General features: G+C 36.4%; 1 pseudogene; it reads right to left on the bottom strand.

The window, feature by feature from the left end:
* Positions 1 to 6,529: 6,529 nt before the first annotated feature.
* On the bottom strand, positions 6,530 to 7,783 carry LOC110222656 (ELAV-like protein 2 pseudogene; annotated as a pseudogene).
* Positions 7,784 to 10,144: the final 2,361 nt, after the last annotated feature.

The raw sequence follows: 10,144 nt of genomic DNA on the forward strand, positions 1-10,144 counted from the left end.
AAAATGCCTATCTATATCCCTTGACAATTAATTAACTGGGACATAGCTCTTGTTATTATTTTTAGCCCAGTTCCCCATATACTTGAGAAATAAGGCCTTTATCAGATAAATTCACTATAATTTCTCCCCCTCCCCACATTTCTTGTTTTCCTTATTATTTTAGTTGCATTAGTTTTGTTTGTGCAAAAGTGTTTTGTTTTGTTTTAATTTCATGTAATCAGAATTATCTATTTTACTTCCAATAATCTTCTCTATCTCTTGTTTGGCTATAAATTCCTCCCTTATACATATATCTGACAGATAATTTTATATGCTCCCCTAATTTACTTATCATATCACCGTTTACGTCTAAATCACTTATGCATTTTGGCCTTTACTTAGTATGCATTGCGAGATGTTGATCTAGTTTCTACCACACTGCTTTCCAGTTTTCCCAATGATTTTCTTTTTGTCAGATGGTGAGTATTTATCCCCAAGGCTTGGATCTTTGGGTTTATCAAACATCAGATTATTAATGTTATTCATTGCTATGTATTGTGTACCTAGGGCAACTAGCTGACAATGTAGGTAGAATGCTGGGCCTGGAGTCAGGAACTCATCTTCTTCAAACTTGGCCTCAAATACTTTCTAGCTGTGTGACTTTGGGCAAGTCACTTAACCCTATTTGCCTCAATTCCTCATCTGTAAAATGAGTTGGGGAAGGAAATGACAAACTACTCTAATGTCTCCATCAGGAAAACCCCCAACGGGGTCAGGAAGAGTCAGACATGACTGAGAAATAATTGAATTGTTTACCTAATCCATTCCATTGATCTGTCACTCTATTTCTCAGCCAGTAGCAGACTGTTTTAATGATTAACACTTTGGAATATAGTTTTAAATCTAGAACTGCTAGGTTATCTTTCTCTACTCTTTATTTCATTGATTCCATTGATATTCTTGAATTTTGTTCTTCCAGATATATTTTTGACTATTTTTTTCTAGCTCTATAAAATAATTCTTTGGTATTTTGAATGGTATGACACTGAATAAATGATTAACTTATGTAGAATTGTCATTTTTATATTGTTTCAGCCTACCCATGAGCAACTGATATTTTCCCAATTGTGTAGTTCTGTTTATATTTATATGAGAAGTGTTTTGCATTTGTGTTCCTATAATCCTTGGGTTTGCCTTGGCACATAGATTTCCAAGTATTTCATATTATTGGCAGTTATTTTATATGTAATTTCTCTTTCTATATCTTTCTGCTGGGTTTTGTTGGTAGCATATAGAAATGCTGATGACTTATGTGAGTTTATTTTATAACTTGCAACTTTACTGAAGTTTACTGTTTCAACTAATTTTTTTAGGTGATTCTTTAGGGTTTTCTAAGGTTTTCCATCATAGCATATTCAGAGTGATAGTCTCATATTCTCATTTGTAACTTTTATTCAATATCTATTCCTTGTCTTACAGCTATTGCTGGCAATTCTAGTAAAATACTGAAATGATGGTGGTGTTAATGGAATCTTTGTTAAACTAATTTTAATAGGAAGGCTTCAAGTTTATCACTGTTACATATAATGCTTGGTCTTGGTTTTAGATAGTTACTACTTATCATTTTAAGTGCTCCTTCCTGTCTTTGAACTATGACCCAGAAGAGGGTATAAGCAATGGAGCTGCCAAACAGCCTCTGGTCCTGCTTGGGGTCCTCTATAGTCTCTTTCTGTCCAGTTTTCAGGTCCTCTATCTGTCTCTGGCATGGGAGCTCCCAAAGCTGCCACTTCTTTCTCTGCTACCTAGTAGCACCACTGGTGTTTTATCCATGTCACAAATCTCTGTTTCCAAACTCCTAAGTTGTCCTGGGCTGGAAGAGTGTGTCACTCTGACCTTTTTGTTGTCTCTGCCATTAGAAAATTCAATTTGAGGCATTATTTTAAAGTTGTTTGGAGGGGAATTTTATGAAGTTTCAGTTGAGTGCTTTCTCTACCCTAACATCTTGGCTCAGATTCTAGAAGAGCACATCAGGTTTTCTCATTATGTAACCTTTGTATCTTCTCCTCCTACTCTTTGTTTAGAGATACAAAGCTCTTTTCTCCTATTGCTATCCATATTTCTTATATTTAACCTCTAATTAACTTTTCTGCCTCGAAGCAGACGTCGTTATATTTACTGACTCCTCACCTTATGATGAAAGCTTTAAAAAAAATCCACCTTTCTGTCAGTTATCACCACCAACATACTTTTTTATGAGGCACATAATCTACCAATAGCACTTCACATTATATTGTCTTAGGTCCTTCAGAACTCTGAAAACAGTCAAATAAAAAGGTCTACAGTGTTTTGCAGTCATCATAACCCCAGCCAGTGCTTTTGGAGTTGCTTTCAACCAGGCATTTTCATTATAATTCTCTGAGGGAAAGTTTTCACTTATGCCCCTGGAAATCACTCAAGACATTTGATTTGCACAAATGTCCTTTTTCTATCCTTTACATAAATAAAATGACCATGTAAAAAAGTGAAGTAACTTACATAACTGTGAGCTATAAAGCAGAAGCCAATTTCCAAAATTATTCACATTTTAATTCTTACTGAAATGATGTTGATCATGTGATGTCTTCAAATTATAGATAATTGGATAGAAGTTACATGAAAAAAGTCACTAAAGGAGTGATATTTCTGCCCGTGGTTATTCTCATATAAGGGACATGAACTTGAGTTTAGTTGATGGCTGTTCATTCTCCCATTGGAAGACTGATATCATAATGTCCTTTAATTTACACCAAAAGTAAAATAACTACCGGTAGGTAGGGTAGAAAATGTCATGAGGAAGGATGGGTACAACATAACTTCTATGTGAGCAGAGAGCCAAGGGCAGGAAAACTATTGCTGTATGTCACCTTATGGCTTAGGATCATCAATCTAGAGGTGGAAGACACCTGAAAGGACATTTAATCTTCCCTTTCATTTGACAGTTTGGGAAACTGAGGCCAAGAGGGCTTAACTACCAAAATCATGAATAATAACTAGCAAAACTTTCCTCTTTTTAAGCACACTTTCCTATCTTTTTTTTTTTTTGGTCTACACCTGTGATTTCACTGATGTGGGGAGCTCACTGGATGAAAATCTCCTATCCACCCATACCAAACAAGTACTCTTCTTGAACTTTTAGTCTTAGGAAATTGTGTCATTGAGAAATCAAGTGACTTATGCAGGGCCCCACAGACAAGATATAGTGGACATACACACACACATAAGCAAGTGTATGTGTGCATTTGTATATAAGATCATATATACCTATTGATATAAAAGCTGGGTGGTACAGTAAATAGAGTACTGGACCTGGAATCAGGATGATCTGAGGTTAAATCAGGCCTCAGACATTAACTAACTGTGTGACCCTGGGAAAATCACTTAATCTTTTTGCCTCAGTTCCTCATCTGTAAAATGGGAACATACTGGAGAAGGAAATATCAAACAACTCCAGAGTCTTTGCTAAGAAAATCTCATGGAAAAGTCCATAGGGTCATGGAGAATCTGACAAGACTGAATTGCTGAACAACAACAGGTAGTGCAGTTGATAAAGCAGTGAGTCTGGAGGTGGGAAGACATGAGTTCAAATCCTGACTCAGACACTTAATAGCTGTATTACCTTGAGCAACTTACTTAATCTCTTCCTGCCTCAGTCTCTCCATCTATAAAATTATGACAACAATAGAATCTAACTCCCAGGGTTGTTGTGAGGATTAAATGAGATAATAATTGTTAAAGCTTTTAGCACAGTGCTTGGAACACAGCTATTATTATTACTACCAACATGTACACATACACACATGAGATTCTAAGTTAGGAATATCTATAAATACCAAAATATTCACAGACATACATACATATTTAGGTATATATGTCCATATATATGTACATGTATACACACATGTAACTATATTTCTGATCAAACAAAAGGAAAAAAATCCATTATTTATAGCATGTCAAAAGGTGCATACTCATTTTAACAAGATCCTAAGACAAACTGTGCATTCTGCTCTCTGTCACCTTCTAAACTTCCTTTCTTTTTTTAAATTTCCCCTCCCCCAATTCTTTGGCCATTTTTTTTTCATTTTTTCCCCTTTGACTTTGTTCATTGATGTACTGAAGATGAAAAAGTACGAGGATTCAAACACAAAAGAAAACATACAGTATCTTACATACTTCACAGAATGTATTTTCTGTTCCAATAGATGTGAATTAAGTCATGCTGTACCACTGCAATTAAATGCCAGTCTCACATTTTATTAAGTGCTCTGATAAACACTGTAAAGTGAGGCACAGTTTATATTCCTTCTCATCAATGCCTTGGTTTGCTACAACAGTATAGGGAAAAAAGCATGTATCTACTGTTTTCCCATATGGAAAATCTTATTTTTAAAGTAAATACATGTGGGTTTTTTAAAGTTTTTTTTTCTTTTAATGCAGAAGGTTAACTTTGATCATGCAAATACACCTAAAGATATGAGAGTGCTAAGCCAATTGATTTCTGAATAGCATTGAGTGAAAACCCATGAAAACCTGGTTATTCACTTTAGCATGTGTTTCACAGTATATGTGTTGTATTATACTGAAAATTTTATAACAACAATTTAAATAATAAAAAAATGAAAACTCACAGCAACTGCAAAGATAATGTACAACTATGTTATGCATAGCATATTGCTTGTTCTAAGGGGAAGCATATGAACATCTCAGTTTATACAAAAAGCAGGCTGTAACTATAGACTGGTCAGTGCATCCTGGCATTTTACCCCCAGATTTTTAAAAATTCACTATTAGCTAGATACTAATTAAAATATCTCATATTTTTAAAATTTCTTTAATACATGATAAAGATTTATTGTTTCCCCAATCAGTGGTTTAACCATTACACAAAGTCAAATAGAATACTGGCATTTCTGATTTTTGTATGAAACATGTAAAGAAATTTGTTCAAAATCTATGGTTTTACTAATTTTTTTTTACCACAAACCTATTTATAAACAAAAATGTAGAATCACCACAACTAGCTGAAGCTAGAGTGTCCACAGACAGAAGCAACAACAAATCTGACGCACTGTAAATTCAAGTCCCCGAGACCACAGAAATGAATAAATGTGGTCCGCAAGTAACCATGTTAACGCCATTTACAAAGGAAAATTAAAAAAAAAAAGATACAAAAACATTCAAAACCTGAACATGACTTGGCATGTAAGGAAGAAAAACAACAACGACAAATTAATGGAAAGGTTCATGAACACAAGGTCTCATTTGTATTACACGAAGCTCAGGCATTAGCCTTGAACATAACTTTCAAAATACCCATGAACATCTCCAACCCGGAGCACTTTGATAATTTGCTGCAGCACAAGTTGTATGCAATATCTTTTTTTTTAAATACAGAACATTTCTTTAAACAGTACTGTAAGTACACCACTGAACACCATGAGCTCTCTATGTAGGGAATTCTTTAGGAAGAATATATCCCTCCCCCTATCTCTTGGTAATTTAAATTTCTTGCCTGCTCTTATATATATTTTTGTAAATTTTTATTTGTTTCAAAATCACAAATCAACATGAGCTAAGTCTCAGATAATAACCGGTATGATTAGAGGCTCCACTGATGATTATAAAACTGAAAACAACAATGTTCCCATTGATTCTACTTCTGTAATACAAAGATCTCCAAAGTACATTCCTATATCATAAATCTTTCTAAATTTCCCAACCACTGTAAATTTCCTGGCAATTTTTAAAAGCTTACTATGTGCTGTATGAAGAGATTTCTCAAATTATTTAACTAAAATAAAAATGCTCTAGGACCAGTAAAAAGTTTCTTCCAATTTTCTTTCTTTTTGTTTTTATAAAAATAGATGTCTCTTTAAAAACTCACATCAAAGAGGTTCTTATCTCTTTGACAAGGTACTGCTTTATGAAAAGTTCTCCAGTATTCTTACAATTTTTACAGCTTTTAATGTTGCTCTATCCTTTCCTATCCCAATTCACAATTATAAAATAAACAGTTTTAAACTTCATAAAGAAAGTGTAAACTTCAAAATACTTCTTTTTTCCTTGAACAGACATAATAGTAATACATTAAATGTAAACCAAACACAAAGCAAACTGGGAAAAGAACTGAAAGGAACACAACCAACTTACGAGTTTCAACACAAAGCCTCATATTTACTCACATACTCTGGGCAACTATCTAAAAGAAAAGAAACTTCTTCCCTTAGGTGAAACACTTTACAAGGTTCACCATCTCCAAAGAAGGCAATGGAATGCGATGTGACTGGTTAAAACTCTGTACCTTTTGTCCATATTCAAACATAAAAATATTAAGAAGATTTAATTCAAATTCCAGCAATAAAAACTCACGTATTTCTTAAGATGCTAAGTAGTCATTTCCTTCCTACGTCAATATTGACTCCCAAAGACATTTAGTAATGGATAAAGTTTCTCTTAACTAGCATTTAGTGTAGAGTTTTCATGTATAAATGGGCCAAGGACAATAAACTCATTAAGCTTTGTGCATTTTGCTTGCTTTAAAGGACATCTACAATTCTCCGTCTCCCAGGCAGTTTCCATTCAAGCTAGCTATTGACATGGTGGCCTCATAATAGTTTATCATAGTCACAAACCCCAAACCTTTGCGTTTATTGGTGTTAAAGTCATGGATGACCTTCATATTGGTGACAGCTCCAAAAAGCTCAAATATTTGCCACATGATATTTTCATCTGTGTCCAGTGCCAAGTTGTACACAAAAATTCACTACCCTGTTCCTGCATGCTCTGGGATATTAATTTCAGCCAAACTGGTCATTCTATCAACTGTCACTAGAGAAAACCCACTAAGACATTGAGCCTCCTGAACTAGTGGTCCAGGATACTTTCTTTAGGGAGATCGGTACAGCCGAGAGAGGTTAGCCTGATTGGTTTTTTGGCTTGGATTGTTGTCAAACTTGACAGTAATTGGCTCTGTGGCACTTGGAGGTTTATGGCCGTTTAGAACTTTGATCACTTCTTCTGTCTCAATCCTTTTGTCAAATAGAATAAACCCTTCACTCCCTGATACTCCAGTGGCTTGGTCAACTAGAATATCAGAAGTAATAATTTGTCCAAATTGGGAAAAGAGCTGCTCCAATTTCTTCTGGGTCATTGTTTTCAGAAGTCCACTGACATACAAATTTGCATCTCTGATAGGAGCCTAACTTTGGCAAGTATAGGAATCTTGCATTGTTTTGGATTGAAGTCTCAATCCATTCAGTGTGTTGATAGCTTCTTCTGCATCCTTTGGGTAGATACAGTTAACAAAGCCATACCCCAAGCTATGCCCATTATTTTTTCTCCTACGAGCTTACAGGACTCTCTTTCACCAGTGCACCCAAAGACACTTTTCAGCTCCTCCTGTGTCATGTTCTGAGACAGGCAGTTGACTGTTAACTTGGTCTTACTGTCTTCTGTGTTCCCAGAGTCAACTGGCCATGAGCAGTTATTTATGGTAGTTGGCCCATTCACTGTTATTGCAAGTTTGTCTACTAGACAGTTGTGTTTCCCTGAAAGCAATTACCTTCTGTCAGCCAAGAAGTGCCTGAAGTGGGTGGGTGGAGCCAAAGAGTGCCAGAGATAGGTGCAAATGGGTGCCATCTGGTGGGCAGGATGCAGGTGGCATCAGGACCATGGCAACCTCATAGTTCTTTGTCAGGCTTTTTGCACTAATTTTTAAAAACTGCTTTCCAAGGCATAGCACTGGGGAAGCTTGGGCTATGGCCATTTTTCCTTAGCAGTGTTTGTGGCTCTCATCACCTCTAAGAGGTTTTCAATTGTGATCTCTTGTTATCTCCTTTAGGTCTGTACCTCTAATAATAACCTATGAGTGAGGGGAGAATTACAGGTATTACTGCCATCTCCATTTTGTTGTTCAGTCATTTCAGTAATGTCTGACTCTTCATGACCCCATTTGAGGTTTTCTTGGCAAAGGCACTGGAGTGGTTTTCCATTTCCTTCTTCAGCCCATTTTACAGATGAGGAGCTGAGGTAAATAGGGTTAAGTGACTTGTCCAGGGTCACACAACTAGTTAAGTGTCTGAGACTGTGTTTGGACTCAAGAAGATGAATCTTCCTAAATGCAGTTTGGCTCTCACCACAGCACCTCGCTGCCTCCATATCTCCATTTTAAAGATGTGAAAACTGAGGCTCAGAGATATTAAGTAACTTGCCTAGCATCACATAGAGAATAAATATCAAAAGTAGGATCTGACTCCATGTCTAACTGACTCTGTCAGATGGAGGTTTTAGAACTGATGGCCCTGTCCCGGGCTTGTTCTAAATTGATGATTGGAAGACCCTAGTCTCCAAGATAGCAATAGATAATCTACACTCAACGAAACCGACCTTCACTTTTTCACAGACAAGGGATTGAATTGTTTTTTCCCTTTGTTTCCCTAGCTCCTAGCAAACTTCCTGACACAAGGTACGTGCTTAATAAATGCTTGTTGACTGATTGATATTAATACCATAATGAGTGCCTCATGGGTTCTTGGGAAGTTGGGCTTGGAAGGGATCTCAATTGGTGTTTTGTCCAACTCTGACATTTTATAGGTGATGACATTAAAGCTAATACAGGTGACCCAGCTTCCCCAGGGACATAGGCTACAAATAGAATAATCAGTATTCTCTCCAAATCTTCCACTCTCACAGAAGCCATTCCACATTAGGTTTTCCTGACACCTCCTGTTTTCCTCTTTTCAACATGTTTCCATTACTCTTATTGTACTCTCTGGGGCAAAGAAGAACAAGTAAAGCTGCACTTCCACAGGAGAGCCCTTCAATGACTTGAAGACCTCCATGAACAGCCTCTCCATGTCTGTTCTCTAGGCTAAATATACCCTGTTGTTTTTGTTTTTTGTATGTTACATAAATGTCAGGCATAAGAATAACTTCTTAAAATCTATAGAAGTATAAAAAAAGTCTTCTGTTCTGGAATATAATGATGGCCAGCTAGCTTGTATATAGAGCTTCAAGGTTTATGAAGTGCTTTACAAATAATATACATTTTTACTGTCACAACACCCTGGAAGACAGGTATTATTATTTTCACTATAATTCTATTGTCATAGAGATGAAGAAACTGGGTCAGATGGAGGTAAAGTGACTTGTTCAGGGTCATATAACTATTGAAAGAAAATTCTTCATGGGGCCTTCACCCTAAACAAATCAGGCAGGCTGAGGAAAGATGTAGTTAAATGATTTCATTATTACATAAAATACATCTGTGTTTGAAATTGGGCTGGGCTTGACTTGTGAAAAGACAAACTTTTGTTGAAAAATTATTTTACTAAAAAGTTATGATGGAAAATGCTATCTACAGCCAGAGAAAGAATTATGGAGTTTGAATGCAGATCAAAGCACACCATTTTCTTTTTTTCCCCTTTCTTGCAGTTTTTATTTTCCTTTTGTTCTGATTCTTCTTTCACAGTATGATTAATGTGGGAATATATTTAATATGATTGTACATGTATAGCCTATATGAGAATACATGCTGTCTTGGTGAGGGGGGAGAGGAGGGAGGGAGAAAATTTAGGACTGAAAATCTTATAAAAGTGAATGTTGAAAGGTAAAAATCAATAAATTAATTACTTAGTAAAAAAGAAATACAAACATTTTGAAATGATTTGATTCTAATAGGTTAAAGCAGAAGAGGGATGAGTTAGTATTATATCAATGCCAAGTTCCCAATTCAGGTAGGTTACGTAAGGGGAATCCAGGCACATGTGTCTCTTCCCCTTAGTGTGGCAGGTAGGACAGCTTCCCTACAAGAGTTCAGCCACCTTTACCTGTGCTGCCCCTTGTCACACACTCAATTGTGGTATTAGAGGGCTGTCACATTTGCCTCTGCAGCCCCTGTCACTTCTATCTTTGTAGGGAATGCAAATCATGGGTACACTCAGATTCGTGTAGTGGGAATGGATGCGTTCTGCAATGCAGCCAGTAAGTGTCTGAACTCAGATCCTCCTGACTCCAGGTCCAGTGATCACCCTTTGTCCAGGCTCTTACCACGACAAGGTAGTCACTGTGCTTAAGCTATATACAAAGCAGGTGTCAAGCATGATGCCCTCAAGCTGCAAACATCCCA

Source organism: Phascolarctos cinereus, unplaced genomic scaffold (genome assembly GCF_003287225.1).
Source record: "Phascolarctos cinereus isolate Bilbo 61053 unplaced genomic scaffold, phaCin_HiC Scaffold_2;HRSCAF=192, whole genome shotgun sequence".
Lineage (NCBI taxonomy): Eukaryota > Metazoa > Chordata > Mammalia > Diprotodontia > Phascolarctidae > Phascolarctos > Phascolarctos cinereus.